Source organism: Triticum aestivum, chromosome 7A (assembly GCF_018294505.1).
Source record: "Triticum aestivum cultivar Chinese Spring chromosome 7A, IWGSC CS RefSeq v2.1, whole genome shotgun sequence".
NCBI lineage: Eukaryota > Viridiplantae > Streptophyta > Magnoliopsida > Poales > Poaceae > Triticum > Triticum aestivum.
In genome coordinates, this window is record NC_057812.1 from 688,843,684 (window position 1) to 688,865,358 (window position 21,675).

Genomic DNA, 21,675 nt, shown 5'->3' on the forward strand with positions numbered 1-21,675 from the left:
CGGGGAACTCTTTCGGGTTCTCGTAGCCTTCTTCTTGATCTTCTTCTCCTGCACCTCATAAGGAGCCGGAGTCCGCATCTCCGTCAGGAGAGTGTCTGGAGGGTCTTCGGGCAGAGGGGCCGGACAGTCAATCTGCTCTGATGTCTCCACCCACTCATGTCAAAGGCATGGGAGCTCAGACCCGGCACATGGTTAAACTATGGAAAATAAATACCCTACAAGGTGTACAGAACTTACCGGATTGGCAGGTCGCATCACGATTAGCCCGCGGTCCTCGGTAAGGGGAGGGGGGATCTCGGGCCCCTTGAACAACACCTTCCAGACGTCCTTATGCGTCGTGTCGAAGAGCACACGTAGAGTCTAGTGCTGGGCCAGGTTGAACTCCCATAAGTTGAAAGCCCGTCGTTGACACGGGAGGATCCGGCGGAAGAGCATGACCTGGACTATGTTGACAAGCTTGAGTTTCTTGCCTATCATGTTTCGGATACACTTCTGGAGTCCGTCCAGCTCCACCGATGAGCCCAGGACAGGCCCCCTTCTCCTTCCAGGAAGTGAGCGGCATGGGGATTCCGGATCGAAGCTCGGGGGGCCGCCACCCAGTTGGTGTCGCGCGGCTCGGTGATGTAGAACCACCCCGATTGCCACCCCTTTATGGTCTCCACGTAGGTGCCCTCGAGCCATGTAATGTTGGGCATTTTGCCCACCATGGCTCCGCTGCATTCCGCTTGTTGGCCGCCTACTACCTTCGGTTTGACATTGAAGGTCTTCAGCCAGTGGCCGAAGTGGGGACAGACGCGGAGGAAAGCCTCACACACGACGATGAACGCCGAGATGTTGAGGATGAAATTCGGAGCTAGATCATGGAAGTCCAGCGCATAATAGAACATAAGGCCGCGGACGAATGGATGGAGGGGAAACCCAAGTCCGCGGACGAAGTGGGTTAGGAAAACCACCCTTTCGTAAAGTTCCGGGGTAGGGACGCTCTGCCCTGCGGCTGGCAGCCGGTGCGCAATATCCGCGGCTAAGTATCCGGCCCCGCGCAGCTTTTTGATGTCTCCCTCCGTAACGGAGGAGACCATCCACTTGCCTCCTGCTCCGGACATGTTTGGAGAGGGTTGAGGAGAAGGATGTGGACTTGGGCGCTGGAGCTCGAGTGCACGAGAATGGATGAGCAAGGAGGAAGAAGGCATGGGTAGAAAAAGGTGAACCCTTATCCCTTTATAAGGGCGGACGAAACTATGCGCCCCCACCAGCCTGGTAAAACTCGCTTATCCCCCAAGCGCCATAATTGATGGCGTGGTTGGGTTACCCACGGCCGTATTGATGGGAATCCCGTAATAAGGGGACACGATCTCTGCTTCGACAAGACGTGCCAAGGAAACCGCCTCACGAAACACGCTGACGTTGGTTGTGAAAAATGATTCAAATGGTGACCTGGCTGTGGTGTGATGTCACACTGCGGAATGCGTCGGCAAATTAGATTTTTGAAAATATTATTCTCTCTACGGTTGTATGTGGAACTTGTTTTGCAGAGCCGGACACGATCCTCGTGTTCAAAATATTCTATGAAGTATTCGGAGGATGAACCCGCCTTGCAATGCCGCAGACAATTTGCGCGCCGGACTCATCGTCATTGAAGCCTGGTTCAGGGGCTACTAAGGGAGTCCTGGATTAGGGGGTATCCGGACAGCCAGATTATATCCTTTGGCCATACTGTTGACTATGAAGATACAAGATTGAAGACTTCGTCCTATGTCCGAATGGGACTCTCCTTGGGGTGGAAGGCAAGCTTGGCAATACGGATATGTAGATCTCCTTCCTTGTAACCGACTCTGTGTATCCCTAGCCCCCTCTGGTGTCTATATAAACCGGAGGGTTTAGTCCGTAGGACCAAGAACAACAATCATACCATAGGCTAGCTTCTAGGGTTTAGCCTCTTTGATCTCGTGGTAGATCAACTCTGGTAATACTCATATAATCAAGATCAATCAATCAGGAGTAGGGTTTTACCTCCATCTAGAGGGCCCGAACCTGGGTAAAAACATCGTGTCCCCCGTCTCCTGTTACCATCCGCCTAGACGCACAATTCGGGACCCCCTACCCGAGATCCGCCAGTTTCGACACCGACAGTATGTTGTTATGTGGTTTGACCGATAAAGATCTTCGTAGAATATGTAGGAGCCAATATGAGCATCTAGGTTCTGCTATTAGTTATTGACTAGATAAGTGTCTCGGTCATGTCAACATAGTTCTCGAACCCGTAGGGTCCGCAAGCTGAATGTTTGATGACGATCAGTATTATGAGTTTTAGTGTTTTGATGTACCGAAGGTATTTCGGCGTCCCGGGTGTGATCACGGACATTATGAGGAGTCTCAAAATGGTCAAGACATAAAGATTGATATATTTGACGACTATATTCAGACACTGGAAATGTTCCAGAGAAGTTTCGGATAAAACAGGAGTGCCGGAGGGTTACCGGAATCCCCCAGGGGAACTAATGGGCCTCATGGGCCTTAGTGGAGAGAGAGGGGTGGCTAGGGAAGGCCGCACACCCCTTCCCCTTGGGCCCGAATTGGACTAGGGATGGGGGCGGCAACCCCCTTTCCTTCTCCCTCTCTCACTCTCCTTCCTTCCCCCTCTCTTCCCTTGTTGGAAACCTACTAGGAATAGGATTCCTATTAGGAACCTACTTGGGGAGCGCCCCATGAGGGCTCGCCGGCCTCACCCTTGCTCCTTTATATATGGGGGAAGGGGGGCACCCTAGAACACACAAGTTGACAGTTGTCTTAGTCGTGTGCGGTGCTCCCCTCCATCATATTCCACCTCGGTCATACCGTTGTAGTTATTAGGCGAAGCCCTGCGCCGGTAACTTCATCATCACCGTCGCCACACCGTCATGCTGACGAAAATCTCCCTCGGCCTCAACTGGATACAGAGTACGAGGGATGTCATCGAGCTGAACGTGTGCTGAACACGGAGGTGCCGTACGTTTGGTGCTGAGATCGGTCGGATCGTGAAGACGTATGACTACATCAACCCCGTTGTCATAACGCCTCCGTTTTCGGTCTACGAGGGTACATAGACATACTCTTCCCCTTTCATTTCTATGCATCACCTAGATGGATCTTGCGTGTGCGTAGGAATTTTTTTAAATTACTTTGTTCCCCAACAGTGGCATCCGAGCCAGGTTTATGCGTAGTTGTTATATGCACGGGTACAACACAAAGGAGTTGTGGACGTGGGTATATACATATTGCTTGCCGTCACTAGTTGATTCTTGATTCAACGGTATTGTTGGATGAAGCGGCTTAGACCGACATTACGCACACGCTTAGACGAGACTGGTTCTACCGACGTGCTTCGCACTCAGGTGGCTAGTGGGTGTCATTTTCTCCAAGTTTAGTTGAATTGGATTCAATGGACATGATTCTTTCTGAAGATCAAAAAGCAATCACTATACCATGTTGTGATTCTTGATGCGTAGGTAAGAACAGTTTTTGCAAAAACCCGAAGCAGCCACGTAAAACTTGCAACAACAAAGTAGAGGACGTCTAACTTGTTTTTGCAGGGTATGTTGTGATGTGATATGGTCAAGACATGATTATATAAATTGTTGTATAAGATGATCATGTTTTGTAACACTGTTATCGTCAACTGGCAGGAGCCATATGGTTGTCGCTTTATTGTATGAAATGCAATCGCCCTGTAATTGCTTTACTTTATCACTAAGCGGTAGCAATAGTCGTAGAAGCAATAGTTGGCGAGACAACAACGATGCTTCGATGGAGATCAAGGTGTCAAGCCGGTGACGATGGTGATCATGACGGTGCTTTGGAGATGGAGATCAAAGGCACAAGATGATGATGGCCATATCATATCACTTATTTGATTGCATGTGATGTTTATCCTTTATGCATCTTATTTTTCTTAGTATGGCGGAACCATTATAAGATGATCTCTCACTAAATTTCAAGATAGAAGTGTTCCCCCTGAGTATGCACCGTTGCTACAGTTCGTCGTGCTGAGACACCACGTGATGATCGAGTGTGATATGCTCTATGTTCACATACAATGGGTGCAAGCCAGTTTTGCGCAAGCAGAATACTTCGGTTAAACTTGACGAGCCTAGCATATGCAGATATGGCCTCGGAACACTGAGACCGAAAGGTCGAGCATGAATCATATAGTAGATATGATCAACATAGTGATGTTCACCATTGAAAGCTACTCCATCTCACGTGATGATCGAACATGGTTTAGTTGATATGGATCACGTGATCACTTAGATGATTAGAGGGATGTCTATCTAAGTAGGAGTTCTTAAGTAATATGATTAATTGAACTTTAATTTATCATGAACTTAGTACCTGATAGCATTTTGCATTTCTATGTTGTTGTAGATAGATGGCCCGTGTTGTTGTTCCATTGAATTTTAATGCGTTCCTAGAGAAAGCTAAGTTGAAAGATGATGGTAGCAATTACACGGACTAGGTCCGTAACTTGAGGATTATCCTCATTGCTGCATAGAAGAATTACATCCTGGAAGCACCGCTGGGTGACAAGCCTGCTGCAGATGATGTTGACGACGTTGAGAACGTCGGGCAAAAGCAAAGCTGATGACTACTTGATAGTTCAGCGTGCCATGCTTTACGGCTTAGAACCGGGACTTCAATGACGTTTTGAACGTCATGGAGCATATGAGATGTTCCAGGAGTTGAAGTTAATATTTCAATCAAATGCCCGGGTTGAGAGATATGAAGTCTCCAGTAAGTTCTACAACTACAAAATGGAGGAGAATAATTCTGTCAGTGAACATATACTCAGAATGTTTGGGTACCACAACCACTTGACTCAGGTGGGAGTTAATCTTCCTGGTGATAGTGTCATTGACAGAGTTCTTCAATCACCGCCACCAAGCTACAAGAGCTTCGTGATGAACTATAATATGCAAGGGATGGATAAGACAATTCCCGAGCTCTTTGCAATGCTAAAGGCTGCGGAGGTAGAAATCAAGAAGGATCATCAAGTGTTGATGGCCAACAAGACCTCAAGTTTTAAGAAGAAGGGCAAAGGGAAGAAGGGGAACTTCAAGAAGAACAGCAAGCAAGTTGCTGCTCAAGTGAAGAAGCCCAAGTCTAGACCTAAGCCTGAGACTGAGTGCTTCTACTGCAAAGGGACTGGACACTAGAAGCAGAACTGCCCCAAGTATTTGGCGGATAAGAAACGTGGAAAAGTGAAAGGTATATACATGTTATTGATGTGTACCTTACTAATGCTCGCAGTAGCGCCTGGGTATTTGATACTGGTTCTATTCCTAATATTTGCAACTCGAAATAGGGGCTACGGATTAAGCGAAGATTGGCTAAGGACGAGGTGACGATGCGCATGGGAAATGGTTCCAAAGTCGATGTGATCGCCGTCGGCACGCTACCTCTACATCTACCTTTGGGATTAGTTTTAGACCTAGATAATTGTTATTTGGTGCCAGCGTTAAGCATAAACATTATATCTGGATCTTGTTTGATGCGAGATGGTTATTCATTTAAATCAGAGAACAATGGTTGTTCTATTTATATGAGTAATATATTTTATGGTCATCCACCCTTGATGAGTTGTCTATTTTTACTAAATCTTGATAGTAGTGGTACACATATTCATAGCATTGAAGCCAAAATATATAAGTTTAATAATGATAGTGCAACTTATTTGTGGCATTGTCGTTTAGGTCATATTGGTGTAAAGCGCATGAAGAAACTCCATGCTAATGGACTTTTGGAATCACTTGATTATGAATCACTTGATGCTTGCGAACCATGCATCATGGGCAAGATGACTAAGACTCTGTTCTGCGGAACAATGGAACAGAGGGGTGGCTAGGGCAGGCCGCACGCCCCCTCCCCCTTGAGTCCGAATTGGACTAGGGAAGGGGGGGCGCACCCCCCTTTCCATCTCCCTCTCTCCCTCTCCTTCCTTCCCCCTCTCTTCCCTTGTTGGAAACCTACTAGGAATGGTATCCCTAGTAGGAATCCTACTTGGGGCGCACCCCATGAGGGCCGGCCGGCCTCCCCCTTGCTCCTTTATATACGGGGGCAGGGGCACCCTAGAACACACAAGTTGACAGTTGTCTTAGCCGTGTGCGGTGCCCCCCTCCACCATATTCCACCTCGGTCATATCGTTGTAGTGCTTAGGCGAAGCCCTGCGCCGGTAACTTCATCATCACCGTCGCCACACTGTCATGCTGACGAAATTCTCCCTCGGCCTCAACTGGATCAAGAGTACGAGGGATGTCATCTAGCTGAACGTGTGCTGAACACCGAGGTGCCGTATGTTCGGTGCTGAGATCGGTCAGTCGTGAAGATGTATGACTACATCAACCGCGTTGTCATAATGCTTCCGCTTTCCGTCTACGGGAGTACGTAGACATAATCTTCCCCTCTTGTTGCTATGCATCACCTAGATGGATCTTGCCTGTGCGTAGGAATTTTTTTGAAATTACTACGTTCCCGAACACGCACAAGCTCAGGGGGCACCTGGCCTCCATCATGGCTCTTTCTGGTCTTCTCTTGAACCTTCATTGATCCCTTCTGGTCTAGAAAAAATTAATCCAAAGGTTTTTCTCCGTTTGGACTCTGTTTGATACTGATTGTCCGAAAAGCCAAAAAGAACCAAAAAAAGAGCAATTGGCATTGGGTGATACGTCTCCGTCGTATCTACTTTTCCAAATACTTCTACACTTATTCTCCTCTAGTTTGCATGTTTTGAATTAAACTAACCCGGACTGATGATGCTTTCAATAGAACTACCATGGTGTTGTCTTTTGTTCAGAAATAAAAGTTCTCGGAATTGGACAAAACTTTTTGCAGATTTTTTATGGAATAAATAAAAAATACTGGAGCAAAGACCCACTACAGGGGGCCACCAGCTGCCCGTGGTGCACCATGGCGCGCCCACCCCCTGGGTGCGGCCTGGTGGCTGGTGGGGCCAACGTGGCTCCGTCGACCCTAATCTGAAGCCTATAAATTCCTATTTCTGGAGAAAAAAATATGAGAGGAAGCTTCATCATGTTTTACTATACGGAGACATCACCGTCTCTTGTTCTTCATCGAGAGACTAGATCTGGAGTCTGTCCAAGGCTCCAGAGAGGGGAATCCTTCGTCAACATCATCATCATCAACCATCCTCCATCACCAATTTCATTATGCTCACCGCCGGGAGTGAGTAATTTCTTCATAGGCTTGTTGGACGATGATGAGTTGTATGAGATTTATCATGTAATCGAGTTAGTTTTGTTAGGGTTTGATCCCTAGCATCCACTATGTTTTCATGAATATATTTTTATTTTTGATCTTATCTTGCAAGTTATACACACCTATTAGATTTTATGATCCACATGACAATAATTGGGATTATTTCCGGTGGTTACCATAGTTTGAGGGGTTCATGTATTCACTATGTGTTAATGCTTTGTTTCAGTTCTTTATTAAAAGGAGTCCTTAATATCCCTTAGTTTCCATATGGACGTCGCTGCCACGAGAGGGTAGGACAAAAGATGTCATGCAAGTTCTTATTATAAGCACGTATGACTATATACAAAATACATGCCTACATTATAATGATGAATTGAAGCTACTTCAGTGTAGCCTTAGGTTATAAATGTTACATGATGAATGTCATCCAGCATAAGTATCCATCACCGATCCAATGCCTACGAGCTTTCCACATATTGATCTTTGCTAAGTTACTAGTATTGTTGTTGCTACTGTCACAATTGCTAACAAACTATTACTGCTACTGTACTATTACTGCTGCAATCGTTACTACCCCTGTCAAACAATCATATTATTGTGCTACTGATCACTCTGCTGCAGATATTTAGTACGCAGGTCTGGTTGCATTGAGAACTTAACTGCTAATACTAGTCGAATGCCCGTGCGTTGCTACGGAACAATAAACTTAGACATGAAACATTGCTAAAAATAAATCAAATATAATTTCATAACTATATGTTTGAGCGGTGATACACGCCGGCGCGCTGACCCAAGTTTGGGTCAGTTGGCCTCCAGCCATCTGATCCAGCAGGCAGGAGCCATCTGTTTAGCCTTCCCCCAAGTCATCGTCTTCTTCCCCCTCTCCCCCGCGCACGCGTCTTGGTTTAGATCCGCCTGTGACATGTCCCTGCCCCAGCCACCGCGAGTGTGTGCTCCAGCGAGACGCAAAAGCACCCGTGTCCTTTCCCTCACTGCTACCGCTCGTCGCAACACCGAGCTGCTCGTCGTCGCAACCTCTCTTGGATCGCCGATGTCGCATTTTTCTGCTCCAGCAATGGTAGCAAAAGAAATCGTCGGTTCCAGCTTTCCCAAACAACGTTTCCAGCTTTTCTGGTCGTAGCATCGACGGTGACAACTTCAGCATCGCCGCTTGCAGCATATACGGCTGCGAGCCGTAGCTTTTTCTGTTGCCGGTTGTAGCATTTTCTCCCGTGGGATGCATCCTCCTTGGTCGCCAGTAGCAGTCGTCTACCTCACAGGCCATGCAACAAAAAATGGCCGCTGGTTGTAGCTTTTTCTAGGGCGGTTGCATCTCTAGCGCCTGAGGTTGCAGCTTCCACAGGCCACAGCCCATCGTTGCAGCTCCGATGCTCACCTTTGTTGTCCGCATCTTCACTTCGCCGCTTGCAGCAAAATGGTCAACGAGTTGTAGATTTTCTTTTGCCAGTTGAGATTTTTCTTCCGCGGGATGCATCTTCATGGTGGCATGTAGCAAACATGGACGCCGGTTGTAGCAATTTGTGTTGCCGGTTGTAGCTCGCAGCTCCGATTTATGTCCTCGCCCATCCCATTCCCATGTCAGGTGCACCCCGTCGTCGCAGCTTCTCGTGCCTTGGGTGTACCTCGCCATCACAGTTATGCAACTGGAGATGGTGAGGTGGGAGAATCGGTGGCCATGCGGAGAGGAACTGGAGATGGTGAGCTGGGAGAATCGCCGGCCATGCGTAGGACGACGACCTCACCGGTGAGATTGGGCTGCAGCTAGGCAGGGGCCGATGCGGGGGTGGTCGACGACCTCGCCGCCGAAATTGGGCTGCAATGAGATGCTCCTGGGAGGCGCAGTGTAATGGCTTTACAAAAAAATAATGCATATTATCTGAATTTTTCTGGGTTTGTATCATTGCATGATGTGATAAAAATGTTCAGGTAACAGGAACTTTAGTATACACTCAAAGGATTAAACAAGATTAATCGTCTATTTCTACGTGGAGCTGAATACAGTTCACAACCACAGAAAATTATACTGGCATAAAATAGACTACGACCACAACCATACAAACGAAAACAGTCAATATTTTTGTCCTTACCTCGATACCTCAGCAGCAAAATTTCTATTTCATTGCCAACCACAACCTATAGATCGAATCACATTACTGCTACAGTTGGTGAGATATTGTCAAGCTTATTGAAAAAAACCAAAAAAATTCATAATATACCATCCCTTTAGCTGGTGACCTCTTGGAGTTAAGTATATAGGATTTCCAAATAAAGAAGTGAGATGTTGTATCCGGGCCTCACCCACACACACTTCTGTTCATTCTCTTGTTGTTTATGTTCAATAACCAACAATAGAAAATGGTGTAAAGAAAGACCAACATAATAAAATGGGTTGCAACATATAGTCAATAACCTCTAGCTAGGTGCATGCCATATTTCTTTTATGAGAATCAGAACAAAGTTATTTATGTGCATCTCTAGTTAGAAACCAACTGACAATTAATAAAATCTCTGAGGTGAAAACGCATAAAAACTAATGGACTAAGAAATAGCAGGATTGAGCACCACATCCTAGGGGTTGCATGTTGGATAGGGTAATCGTTAAGACTAAGGTCGATCCATGATGAACGAAAGCCTGCACAAATGGTCAAATTCTGTTTAAAAAAACCAACAAACAAAGAATATTCAGAGGACTGTCAACTAACACCTCTGGGAGCATTTTGAAGCAGGAAAATATCATGATTAACATGATTCTCAACAAGTTAAGAATTGTACCTTAAGCTTGACCTCCTATATGAAGTATCTTATAGTACAACATAGCAAGGTAGCCTATATGAAAGAACAAATGGGACAATAAAAACAATTACTACTCAAGCTGACCGATCAAAACCTAATTGAAACATGCGATTTCAGAATCCACTCCATTCGCAAAAAATGGAAAAGCACCAAACATGAACTATATCAATAAATCTAGTAATAGACTAATAGTTAGGTTAGATGATAGCTTAGCACTACTTAAATTAGCACAATGAGTCTAGAACTCTAGATAAAATGGTGAAATAAGCAGCTTGCTAGTTCTCTCTGTACGTATAGATCTCACATGCATATAGCCAGAGTTCACCAACGATTGCTTGTCCAAAGTAATATAGAAATCATATTCTCTACTTAGACAGGTGATACATGTAGCTCCTAGGCTTTATCACCGTGAGTTGAAGTATAAACAATAAATACGTCACATACCAGTGTGCGCGTGTGTTGCTAGTCGATCGATAGAATCCACCTACTAGCTAGCTACATTGTTAGCTGATTTAGCCCCTTAAGGCAAGCCAGGCACCTGGCAGGCGGAATACTGGTTTGATAGGAACGGAGACAATCAGACAACGGCATCGAAGAAAAGGATGAAGATCTACGCACCTGTGACACTGTCCTTGACGGAGGCAAAGGGCGTCAAGTTCGAGCTGTTGGCCTTCTACGCGTCCTCGTACACCATCCGCTCCGCCACACGGTCCTCTCCGTAGCCGCCTGCGATGAAGACGACCCGTCGGATTCTAGGACGCACACCCTCCTCGCATGGTTCACGGCTGCCACAAACCCAAATTGCCGAAGCTGCCGGCCGCGGAAGACAAGGATGGAGGGCAGAGACGGAGCAAGACTCAACGGAGAGAGGGCGAGCCGTCACCCCTCGTCGCCACGACCGAGTCCACTGAAGTTTCTCGGAAGAGATGAGATTGGAATCGATGGGGTTGGAGGAGTTGGGGCGACTCCAACGAAGAAAGAAGAGGAGGGGTTGGATAGAGTTGGGGCGTGCGTCGTGGGTGAGTCGGTCGTGGGTGAGCCGAACTGTTTTTTTCTTGGTCGTGGTTTTCTGTCCGTGGGCTGATTTGGAGTTGAATTTTTTGGCTAACGCAGGCATGGCCCTCGCGCGATGCTTGTCGTACGAAGGGGGAGGTGGGGAGGTGGTCGAACCATCACGACGTTCGATCCTTCTTTAATAGTAGAGACTCGCAAATATTCTTTCGCTCCTCTCATGTCGAATCAATAAATTTGGGTTGAATACTCTACTCTCGAAAACTATTGTGATCCCCTATACTTGTGGGTTATCATTGGGCACTAGGTTAATAGTTTAATCCCAAAAAATGATATAAAATAGCACATAAATGCATAAAAAATCCAAGATTGATACTATAATAGCATGAAACAATAAAAAAATTATAGATACGCTAGTGATGTATCAGGGGCCAAGGTGGTGTTTGAGGAAATGTTGCACCTACTAAACATTTTACTAGGAGGGAATAAAATGCCGGTGCTACTGAAAATTTAGATGAAGGGATTGAAGCGGAACGGGAGCGACAAACATCGCACACGGCCCAAACATAATAACTAGGTGCTATCAAATAGAAAAACCCGTAGAACCACCATTTCTAAAATCACGCAAGGCGGGTAGATATTTTTCAGAGATTGAGGGAAGCCTTGTCGAGCCCGATGGTGGCCAGTGGACACTAGTGGACTGTGGTGATGTGACGGTGGCACAGGCATGGCACACCGGTAGTCTGATGGAACGATGCCTATTGTGTCTACAATCGCAGACAGTTGTTTCATCCAACTCGTCTCTGTTATTTATATTGTATTTGGCAAAAAAAGTGTGGGAAAGGGCCAGAACACAAACACATCTGCATGTGGACAAAATATATGTATAAAAAGGGTGGTTCGATGTTCAAATTCCTAATGCACAACATGATGTGGCACCTGTTTCACAAAGCGCACAGTTTTGCTGGTCCGCCCCCATGTCATGTCAGCGGGAGGGGAATCCTAGCTATGAACGCATGCCCCGAAATAGATCTGGCATCTCACACTACCGTAACACAAAACCTATAGGAATCCATCATGGTCAATCCCCCTCGCTTCTGGTCAAAAGTGGACCGTGTGGTCCCACAAATGTGCTTGTGGCGCGAGATGGATGAGACCACGAACTACCTATGTGTAGCCCAACTATATCTATATCTATACCTAATATTAAAGGACGGAGACTTTCATAGTTCTCCATACGTCACTCTTTTCTATCCGTTGATTTTACGTTAATCAAAAAGATTGACGGCTGAGATTTAAAAATAGATGAAAAAGGAAATAAGGAAAAAAACAGTGAAACAAAGTCTACACGTCCGGTTTGACGAAAAAAAGGAAATCGAAGGCTACGTCCCACTTGATGAAAAAAGAGGATAACAATCTATTAGCTTCTTTTACAGGTATTTTTTAATACAGCATCTATTCTTTACCTTTCCCTAAAAACACAAGATCGCAATCGCATCAAACAATAATATCTTATTCCTACATGTAGTCAAGCCAGCCCATATGTTGCTTTGTCCATATCCTCGGTCCCAATTCCGCCCTCTCTTTCATGGACCTCACACGCGAACGCGATAGGTGCTAACTCGACTGTCGTGCCGGCCTTAGCCACCGGCACCAACCGTGACTCCCTGCACGGCACTTTTGGAACCAATCTGCCTCGAGCTCTCTTTCCCGCCGGAGCGTCCCACCATGGAAATCAAGACGCGGAAGGCATGCATAAGATCATCCCTCTCCGCAGCCCTTGCTGTTGTTGCCAACCAAGCTCGGCCGCATCGCTCTTCACGCTACAGATGCACTGTCATACCACGTGTCCATATTCAACACCCACAAGATCCCCACCGAGCCCGTCGACGACGACTGGGAGCTCGTCAACCAGGACTGCTACGACCGGGACTACCTTGCCTCTCCGCCGGCGTCAGCGTCTGATCCCAACAAGCTACTCCACGAACTCCCGGCCATGTGCCGACATCAGTTCTGGGCCACCATCGGCGAGAAAGTAGTACTCGCGCATCTCTTCATCCCGTTGCACTAGTAGAAAAATGGACTTTCGTTCTGACCTGGCTAGTCCATTAGTCCCGGTTCTTCCACGAACCAGGACCAATGGATGCATTCGTCCCTGTTCGTGAGCCCAGGGGCCGGCCGAGGCCTCGTGGGCATTGGTCCCGGTTCGTGTGGACCCATTTGTTCCGGTTCTAGGCACGAACCGGGACCAATGGGCCTCGCTCCTAGCCCATAAACATTGGTCCCGGTTCTTGGCTCGAACTGGGACAGAAGGCTGGGCTTTAGTCCCGGTTCCAGCCTTGAACCGGGACAAATGAGTTGCCTATATATACCCCGTCGCCGCAGCAGAGGACTTCACTGTGCTCTGTTTTTTCTGCCGGCGAGGAGAGGGCATTTGGTTGCTCTAGCTCACCTCCTATGCACACGAGGTGTTCGATGAAATGCCCAAGCCATGCTAGTTAAGCTTTCTCCTCTCGAAGCTCGACCTCCAAGCTCCATTTTCCCCGAGATTTGTTTAGGTTTAGCGGTCCATCATGTCCCGTCCTCATCTCACCGCTGTCGATCGACCGCACCGATCTCGTCTCCTGCACCACCGTGGTGAGCCTCTTATCTTCTTCTGAAAGAAAAAAATTCTTACTTTAGATAGATACTTGTCTAAATTTCTTATTTTCATTATTGCTTGTTATTATATAGTGCGATGGTTTTGGCATCCGCCCCCGCCGGCCCTCGTCCTGGCTATGATTCGGATGTGGTATATATATATTATCTTTTATAACTATTCGGTTCATTTATTGTTTATGAAAATTATGCCCATCAAGTTGACATAGATTTTATTTATGTAGGAGGTAGTTGAACCGAAAATTCCAACTGACCCTATTGTCGAGAGGTTAAATTTAGTTGAAGAAGAAGACAATTACTTGAAGGAAAAAATAAAAAAATGGAGGAGGAGAAGATGATATTGGAGTTGCATGTTGCGGATGTCATCGATGATCACAAGATCAAGATGGATGCAATGCGGTTGAAGATTAGAAAGATTAGAAAATATGTCATTCATACCCAAGCTTGGTATCATTATGCCGTTGGATCAATTTTTACCTTGGTTGTGATAATGATCGTATTTGTTGTTGCATTGAAAGGTTTTACATAGTTTCAATGTATGGTTTAACTAGATGCTGTGGAGAGCTATTGTTGTTCAATGAGAACTATGTATGTTTCTTTGTTTTTAATGTGATGATGAACTTCTTCATTTGATCACTTATCTATTCATGAGAGCTATATGTACTAAATTGATGATGTGGATTTGAATGGTGCATTTTATACACGAAGTGCATTCAGTTTTTGCCGTAAGCCTCTCTACTTTCGTGCACATGCTATATGGGTGAAATTATGATACCATACCAACTTTCAACCTTTTCAGAGTTCATTTGTAGTGCTTTTCAATTTCAGGGTCTTATAACTCAAAATAATCAGTAAATGCATGAAAACTAACAAATGAAGTCAGAAAGGGTTGAAAATTGATGATGTGCCTTTGAATGGTGCACTTCGAACACAGAAAAAGTACGGAGTTCAAATAAGTTCAAAAAAAAATAAAATCCCTTTGTAACAGACGAGTTTCCGTATGAAACGCTGATACTTCAAAAGAGATTGTCCGTTTTGTACACGAAGTTCATCCAGTTTTTGCTGTAAGACTCTCTACTTTCTTGCACATGCTATGTGGGTGAAATGATGATATCATGCGAATTTTCAACCTTTTCAGAGTTCATTTGTAGTGCTTTTCAATTTCAGGGTCTTATAGCTCAAAATAATCAGTAAATGGATGAAAAATAACAAATGAAGTCAGAAAGGGTTGAAAATTGATGATGTGGCTTTGAATGGTTCATTTTGAACACGGAAAAAGTATGGAGTTCAAATAAGTTTAAAAAAATGAAATCCCTTTGTAACAGACGAGGTTCCGTATGAAACCCTGATACTTCGAAAGAGATTTTCTGTTTTGTACACGAAGTACATCCAGTTTTTGCCGTAAACCTCTCTACTTTCTTGCACATGCTATGCGGGTGAAATTATGATACCATGCCAACTTTCAACCTTTTCAGAGTTTATTTGTAGTGCTTTTCAATTTCAGGGTCTTATAGCTCAAAATAATCAGTAAATGCATAAAAAATAACAAATGAAGTTAGAAAGGGTTGAAAATTGATGTGGCTTTGAATGGTGCATTTTGAACACGGAAAAAGTATGGACTTCAAATAAGTTCAAAAAATGAAATCCCTTTGTAACAGACGAGTTTCCGTATGAAACTCTGATACTTCGAAAGAGATTGTCCGTTTTGTACACGAAGTGCATCCATTTTTTGCCGTAAGCCTCTCTACATTCTTGCACATGCTATGTGGGTGAAATGATGATACCATGCCAACTTTCAACCTTTTCAGAGTTCATTTGTAGTGCTTTTCAATTTCACGGTCTTATAGCTCAAAATAATAAGTAAATGCATAATATATATGAATTTCAGGGTCTTTCAGCAAAAAGAATCATCACAAAATAAAAAAATAGTAATTTGAAAAAATATAAACTTTAATAAAATATATAAGTAGAAACAAAATAAAATAAAATTTAATGACATAAATAAAAATTTTGAAACTAAAATTATCAAAGTATTTTTTGTTCAAAACATTATAAGCAACCTCTAAAATTTATGAAACTAAAATTATATAAAATTGATGCAACTAAAATTATCAAAGTATTTTCTGTTCGAAATCATTAAAAGCAAAAGGAAATTTTATATAGAACTTTTTTTGTTAGAAACTTTAATAGCAAAAAGAATTATCATAAAATAAAATAAGTAAGTAATTAGAAACAAAATAAAATAAAATAAATAAGTATTTTGTTGTAAGTAGAAACAAAACAAAAAGATAAAGCAAAAAGAAAACAAAAAAACTAGGAAAAAATAAAAAAATGCACCCTACTGGGCCACGACGGCCTGAATACGACTAGAAACCCATCCATAGGCCAGGATTCAGGCCCGCAAAAGGCCCAGTAGGCCCATTAGGCATAGCAGTTACAATTAGGCCCATAAGCCTGCAATGGAGAGGAGCTCGAGAGGGTGCGGAAGTGGGGCTTATAAACCACTCCGCGCCCCTCTCAACTAGCGAGGTGGGACTAAACTCCCACCACCACCCCGCTGTGCAAGGCCTTTGGTCCCAGTTGGTGGCACCAACCGGGACCAATGGCTGCCGCTTCCCGCCCTTTGGGCTGCTGAAAATAGGCCTTTGGTCCCGGTTGGTGGCACCAACCGGGACTAAAGGGGGGCATTGGTCCCGGTTTGTGCCACAAACCGGGACCAATGCTCTTGGTATATAAGCAGCACTTGTCAATTTTTTCATACAGTTCTTCGATCTGCCTCTCTGCCGCCGAACGCCTCGACACCGACGAACACCTCGACGCTGCCAGGCTGCCGGACCTCGACGCCGACGCCTTCGCCACGCCCTGCCTGCCCTGACGCCGCCGCGCCCCTGCCCTACCCCGACACCTACGTCGTGCGCCCCTGCCCTGCCCCGACGCCGACGTCATGCGCCCCTGCCCTGCCTCGACACCAACGCTATGCGCCCCTGCCTCGCCCCGACGCCGTCGCGCCCCAACCCTGCCCCGACGACGCCGCCGTGCGCCCCTGCCTCGACCTCGACGCCAATGCCGCCGCGCCCCTGCCCTACCCTAACGCTGTGCCGCGCCCCTGCCCTGCTGTCAACACCGCCGCACCACTGCCTGCCGGACAGGCCGGTACTCCCTCCTCCCTCCCACCCCTCTCCTCTGTCCTTCCTTCATGTATGTGATGATGGTGAAGTTGGTTCAGTGCATAGTTTCAGAGAATTGCATGTTTTCAGCCATGTCCACAAGGTGTTTGATGAAATGCTAGGGCTAGCTAGGGAACTTTGTTTTATGTGAAACTTGGCAGGATGATGTCTCCTTGGATGTTAGTGAAGATGGCCAAGTTGGTTTGGTAAAAGGAAACACTTGTTAGTGCAAATTTTATTAAAATTTAGTGCTGGACATAAACTACATGAAATTTTTAGTGGACTTGCTAGATGAAATTGGGGCTTCCCTTCTGGACTTAATGGTTTAGTAGGAAGGACTACAAGATGTAAAATATTCAGAATTTTTTTAGTAAGGAAAAATAGGGTTGTAGTTCAATGCCAAGATTGGACCAAAATTGAAAAATGGAAGTTGTGCTCAAAATTTTCAAATGACCAAAGTGGGGTTTTGAATAAAAATGATATATATGCATCAGAGGACTTCTCAAAAATTTTGTGGCATTTGAAAGGAATTATTTGAAATAGTTCTAGTGCAAAAAGGTCATTCTAGAGTTTGAAAATACTAATAAAATAATTTTTTGAGGCCAAATCATTAAAAATAATAATTACTACTGATGTTTTTGTTCATAGCAGTTTTTTGTCCATGTATGGATGAACGGATGGATGGATGGATATGGATGTATATACAAAATATTCATATATGATGTTTTTTTGTTCATAGCAATTTTTTGCATGTATGTATAATTTATGTATGTATGTTCATATATGCAAAAGTTACATTTAAGAAAAAATAAGAAAATTCTATGTTTTCTTCTTCTCTTCTATCCTGATAACTTCAACACGAGGGGGGCGGGGTCGATATACCCCCTCCCCGATAACATTATTTTCCCATGTATATATGTCGTCGTTGTCGATATAACCCCCTCCCGGATAACTTCGACATGAGGGGCGGTCGTTATATATACCCCCTCTCGGTCGTGATAACTTATACCATGGGAGCACCCCCCCCCCCCGGCCCTCTCGCTCGACCAAAACTCTCGAGGACACCCAAACCATAGAAAAAAACGATGTCGGTCTCCTACCCCCTCCTGCCGCGCCCCTACCCGATCGACAAACTCTCTTGAGGCCACGCAAATTTACCAAGTTAAAAGAGCGTTGTCGTCGAGGCCACCCTGAACCCTTGAAGCGTTGTTGAGGCCACCCCAAACACTTGAAGCGTTGCCGAGGCCACCCAAACCCTAGAGAAGCGTCGAGGCCAGGCCACTAATATGATTCATTATTGTGCTTAGCTAGCTAGTTCTATGTTTGCCACTAATATATCCATCTATCATGTTTGAATAATAGTTGCCATGTTGTAAATATTTGCAGAAACTATGGATCCGCACCCCCTAGACGAAGCAATAGAAGCAGTGTTGGGGGAGATAATCGCACACGGAAGGGATGTCGTCTTGTCGTTTCTCAACGACACATGCACCGATTGTCTAGAAAGACATGATGAAGAAGCAGGCTACGACGATGATCAAACAATGGAGGAGGAAGGACACCGTGATGACGGCTCCGGTGACCGAATGGAGGGGGAAGGACACCGTGATGACGGCTCCGGTGACCGAATGGAGGGGGAAGGACACCGTGATGACGGCTCCGGTGACCGAACGGAGTCCGGCCAGGTATATATATTAATTAATTAAGCATGTGCTGACTATAGATAATTGATACATTAATTGTTTTTGGTGTGTACACATATTAACTCTCTTCCTTTTCTTCTTTTCTAGCCCTCCGGATGGAACAACACTTCGGTAATGAGACGAGGCCCGAAGAGAAAGTTGCGCGCGGATGAAAGGTACATGATCATCGAAATTGATCGCGCTGGCCAACCGATTGAACCCCTCCGGACCAAGCAAAAATTTAATGCTGAGTGCGGGGTTCTAGTTAGGGACATGATCCCGATTAGCATCGAGCAGTGGTTGAAGCCTAAGGACAAAGACTCTCAGGTGTCTTATGTCAGCGATAGGCAGAAAGATGATCTTTGGACCGCACTGCAGGAAAATTTCACCTTCCCGCCAGAGGAGGATCCGGAGAATCCAGTTAAAAAGCCAATGATCAAGGCTTATGCTCTTAAGAAGATGGATGAGCTATTCAGGAGGTGGAAGAATGAGCTGAAATCATCATTTGTCGACCAAGACAAGACTCCAGAATTCATCGACCGATTTAAGAACATCAAAGATCAGTGGCCCATATTTGTCACCAAAGAGAAATCTGAGAGAGCAGCGAAGATGTCAGCGACAAACAAGAAAAATGCTGCAAAGAAGAAGCATCACCATCGCACGTGGTCAGGTGGCTACCCGAAAGCCCGACCGTTGTGGGACAAGGATGAGAATGACCTGATTGATAAAGGGATCGAACGAGAGATGCGACGCTGGCCAGACCGTTGCAGGACTTGCTTCTTCGGGGTTGGGGGAAAATTGGACCCTGTAACAAGGAAGTGCGTTTGGACCAATGAGAAGCTCAACACACCCATCGAGAAGCTTCAGGAGTATATCGAAAAGGCGCAGCAAGGGAAGTTCGTTCCGGACAGAGAGAACGATGAGCTCACAGACGCCCTCGGGAATCCTGAGCACCCCGGACGGACACGAGGCACGCCAGGCTCCCTTTTGTGGAAGGCTGGATTTCCCGACGCAGGCGGTTACAAACGCTGGGAGAGGATGAAGAAAAAGGAGTTGACCCAACTACAGGAGATGCATGCAAGGGTTCAAGCGCTAGAGGAACGAGACGAGGCCCGCAGCACGTGACCTGCCGAAGCTGCTACACCCGAAGCTACCCCACCATCTCAGCGGAGAAGCAGCATGGCTTCCACGTAGCTGCTTCAGGAGCCTGTCTTCACGGCTCCTGCTAGCTACCCTGTGGATGCTATCACGGAGTCTCAGAATTGCCACCTTATGACGCAGTGGATGGAATTGAAAGTCAAGGCGGCTGTTGGCTCTGTTGCACCTCCTGAACCTAGCGTAATTTTTCACTGCCGGCCGATTCCAGAAGGATATGCTAGGGTGATGGTGGATGAAATCACAGAAGGATTTGAGGACCTCCATCTTGACCACCCTACGGGTGACGGGGAGACTCGGTTGGGTTCTTGTCTGAAGACTCCATGCCTATGGCGGAAGGAGGTCATCAACCTTCCAAACTGGACGCCTCCGCCTCCTCCTCCTCCTCCGGCGAGTCAGGGCACTCCGCCTCCTCCACCGCCTCCTCCTCCGGCAAGTGATCAGGGCACTCAGCCTCCTTCTCTCGCGCGTGGCGGCACTCCGCCTCCTTCTCCGCCTGGGCTGGCGCGCCCGAGCAGCCACCAGCCTCCTCCTTCTCCAGCGCGTGCCGGCACTCCGCCTCCTTCTCCGCCTGGGCCGGTGCGCCCGAGCAGCCACCAGCCTCCTCCTTCTCCGCCTCGCCAGCAAGGGCGGAAGAGACCCGCCGCCGCCCCGGCTGCTCCGGCACGTCGTAGTCCTTCTCCTCCGCCTCGTAAGCAAGCACGAAAGAAGACAGCCGCAGCCACTCCGTCTGCTCCGGCGTCTAGCAGTACAGCCAGAGGCGGGAGGCAATACAGATTCGGTCCACCTCTCAAGCCTCTAGAGAAGTTACCATACGAGAGGACCGTGGAAGAAAATGCGAAGATCGTAGAAAAAGAAGTGAAGGACTTCTTTGAAGGGGTGAAAGCAAAGATACATCCACCTCCGGAGGAGAAGGTAGCCCGGGTGAAAGCAAAGCGCACTATCGATGTCCTGAGGAAACCACCAAAGTCTCCGCTGAAAAACAACTATGAGCGCATTACTGCAAAGGTATATATCGAAGCAGAGCGGTCGGGAAATACTATCAGTGATCGAAAGTTAGCAGAATGATGAGTTGGGAAATTTTTTGCCCAGCTCGGCGAGCAAGCGGACCAATCGTGCCCCCCGCTCAAGGTGTCTAGTGATGTCGTCGCTAATGATCCGGGGATGGTGCCCGGTTATAGCAATCTTGAATATTACCTGCCCGATGATGTACATTATGATTTCTTGGAGGTGGAAGAACACCAATACCATTACGGGAAGCTTCTTGTCAAAGATGAAAAATCTCTAACAACGATGATGTGAAAATTCCATGATTGGTACATGAAAACCTGCGGAGAGTCTGGGGGACGGATACTTTGTATCTGAGAGTTAAAGAGGAGCACGACCTCGTTGGAATTGATTTCTTGACTGTTCCATTTGAGGAGTTCTTCCAATGGTTCAATCAAAAGGCTCTCGATAAATTAACGGTCACTTGCTACTGTCTGTAAGTACTACTTCTGTCATTAAGTCTCTATATATAGCTCAGTTCTTTCATTGCATGTATATATGATTATCCTCACTATATTATGCAGATTAAAGATCGTCGAGTGCAGAAAAGCAGAAATGTATGATATTGGGTTCATTAACACAAATCTCATAGATCAATTTGAGGTTGAAAAGAATGCCGATGATGCTGAGGCCAACTTGCTCAAATCATTGATAATAAATCAAAACAAAGATAAAATAATCTTTCCTTACAACTTCGAGTGAGTGTTACTGTCTTGTGCATATTCGGTTTCCCTTATTACTCGAGCGAGGTTATAGTAATGTAATTGATGAGTTATGCATGCGTGTGCAGCTTCCACTATATTCTCCTGGAGATTAAACTTGAGTAGGGACTAGTAACCGTCTTAGACTCGAGACGAAAATCTCCCGAGATCTATGCGGACATGACTAAAAT